Genomic DNA, 2,795 nt, shown 5'->3' on the forward strand with positions numbered 1-2,795 from the left:
TGTTATGTTTCTTGCTTGAACTAAGAAACTAACTAACTTGATTGTACTTCAATAAAATATATTTATTTTAAAACTCAGAGTTGTAACGTAATACATGTGTTCGAGTCGATGGATGAATTGGTGAATGAAATAAAGAATGGAAAATCGACTCGACCAAATGAGTGTTTGTTTTATATGAAAATGTCGCCGTTGCCATGCAAGCTGTTTGTGTCGTATATCGATTCATTCGATTCATTATATCGATATACAACATCTCCCCCCTTTTTAAAAAAAAAAAAAATTAACGACGGTGGAAGTCCTTGAACTTCGCCGGACTTCGCCTGGAGCGCAGAGAACGCCGGATTGGCTCTGTAGATGGCGCGGAAAGAGGTTCAGACGTAGTAGGCGCTCTATGCTTCCGCGAAGTTTGTGGCTGAGGAACCACTTGCTGTTGTGGCGGAAGAAATACTTGCTGCGGCGTCGTAACTTCTTGTAGAGAGGTCAAAGTTCCTTGTTCAGTTTGAAGTGAAGACGGTTTTTTTTGTAGTGGAGGTGTTACTTGTAATGGTTCCAGTGTTTGACACGAAGAATCAAGAAGATCGAAAGCGTTGATAAGAATTTCTGCGGAAAGTTCTTTGTTATCCGCACTGTCAAATCTCAGTCTGACCTGATTTGCATGAGCACGAACTAGTCGACTGCGAGTTGGAACAAGGACGTTGTACATGACTTTCCCGACTCGCTCGATAATCTCTCCACGTATCCAAGACCATTTGTTCAAAGTGTGAACCTGGACGTAGACTAGAGCACCGGGTGAGAATTCTTTGTGTTTTGCCCCATGCTTCCGATTGTACTGAGTTTCTCTTTTCAGCTGATCTTCAGTTTTTGAACTTGAGTGAGAAGAAGGCTTTAACAAATCCAAGGTGGTACGGATTGGATTACCTAGCAGAGCTTCCGCTGGAGATTGTCTCTTGGGAACATTTGGATTAGGAGTTGTTCTGTAACATTGAAGGAAGACTGGTAGAAAATCCGACGATGTCTTTCCTCCTGCTTGGAGCTTGGCGAGTCCACGCTTGAATGTATCAACAAAGCGTTCTGCCTGACCATTCGAACTGGGATGGAAAGGAGGACTACGCAAATGCTGAATTCCATTGGTTAGACAAAATGTTTCAAACTTTTCTGAAACAAATTGAGTACCATTGTCTGATACAATTGTTTCAGGAATACCAAAACGAGCAAAAATATCTTGAAGGATATTTATTGTACGTTGAGCTGTGATTGATTGAGTAGGGAAAACCTCCGGCCATTTTGAATACGCATCAACAAGAACAAAGAAATATTCTCCGTTTAAAGGACCTGCATAATCAACGTGCACTCTCTGCCAAGGTTTTGTTGGTTGAGCCCAGCTTGAAAGCGGAACCCTGACAGGAGCTTTTGAAGAGAGAGCACAGTTTCTGCATCCCTTGACAAATTGCTCAACTTCAGCATCGATCTTGGGCCAATAAACGTAGGATCGTGCCAAATTCTTCATCCGCTCAATTCCAGGATGACCTTTATGTAAGTCTTTTAAAATTTTAGAGTGAAAACACGGTGGAACAACGATCCTATCGTTAAAAACAAGACACTCGTGCACCACTGACAATGAATGACGTCTCCGGTAATATGGTAGCAAGGACTCCTTAACAGCTTGAGGCCATGACGTAAGAGAGTATTCAATAACTTCTTGTAAAATCTTGTTTTTCTTGGTTGCCTCTTGAATCTGTTGAAAAGTAATCGGCCCTTTTTGAAGCGACTCTTGGAAAGAAGAAGATAAATCATCCTCCAGTTGTACCGAAGCGATAACAAAATCCTCTTCAGGCCGAACTTGCTGATCAATAAGTCTTGAGAGTACATCAGCATGACCAAATTCACTAGTTTTGATGTACTCAATCCTGAAATCGTAGGACATAAGATGCAACGCCCAACGCTGCAAACGATTTGCTGAGTGCACCGATATGCCCTTCTTGCTTCCGAAGATTTGCAAAAGAGGCTTATGGTCTGTTTGAAGAGTAAAACGTCTTCCATAAATCATCCTATGAAACTTGGTCACAGCAAATATAATAGCCAATGCTTCTTTCTCAATTTGACTATACTTTTGTTCAGCAGAAGTAAGACTCCTGGCAGCATGACAAACTGCCTTGACTGAAAAATCCGAAAAACGGTGAAGGATGCAAGCTCCCACTCCTTCGTTAGAGGCATCTGCTGCCACAATAATCTCATGCTTAGGATTATAATGTGTGAGCAAAAGTTTAGATGTTAAAATCTTTTTGAACTGCTCAAAAGACTTCTGACACCGAAGAGACCACTCCCACGGTATGTCCTTCTTAAGCAAATGATCCAAAGGTCGACGCAATATGTGCATGTTTGGAATGAAACGCGAATAATAATTAATAGCGCCCAAAAATGATCGTAACGCAGTCAAGTTTCGCGGTGGAGGCATGTCAATAATTGCAGAAATCTTTTTGGGATCAGGATGCAAACCTTGTCCATCTATGATGTAACCAAGATAAATGATTTTATCCGTGAAGAAATTACATTTTTCTAAACGTAAACGCAAACCGTACTCTTGTATTCGCTCCAAGAGACGAGTTAAGTTTTGATTATGTTCCAGAACTGTCTCTCCACCTACCACCAGGTCGTCAATGTAGGCAAAAGTATTTGACAAACCAGAAATTAGCGAGTCCATGATTGCTTGGAACTCGCCAGGAGCCACTCTAACTCCGAAAGGCATTCGATTATAAACGTAAAGTCCACGATGCGTATTTATGGTAAGTAACTTT

At 41.4% G+C, this 2,795-nt stretch overlaps 1 long non-coding RNA gene across 2 annotated transcripts; it reads left to right on the plus strand.

The window, feature by feature from the left end:
• The first annotated feature begins 700 nt into the window (after positions 1 to 700).
• On the plus strand, positions 701 to 2,777 carry LOC109863428. 2 transcript variants are annotated; one of them, XR_002251333.1, is made up of 7 exons: positions 701 to 789; positions 848 to 1,130; positions 1,198 to 1,483; positions 1,555 to 1,676; positions 1,766 to 2,011; positions 2,119 to 2,328; positions 2,627 to 2,777. It is a non-coding gene; the product is annotated as an uncharacterized LOC109863428 (long non-coding RNA). The 2 variants fall into 2 exon arrangements; XR_002251332.1 differs by having other exon boundaries at positions 2,122 to 2,328.
• Positions 2,778 to 2,795: the final 18 nt, after the last annotated feature.

The sequence above is a fragment of the Pseudomyrmex gracilis genome, unplaced genomic scaffold (genome assembly GCF_002006095.1).
Source record: "Pseudomyrmex gracilis isolate BER0280 unplaced genomic scaffold, ASM200609v1 scaffold_4922, whole genome shotgun sequence".
Taxonomy (NCBI): Eukaryota; Metazoa; Arthropoda; class Insecta; order Hymenoptera; family Formicidae; genus Pseudomyrmex; species Pseudomyrmex gracilis.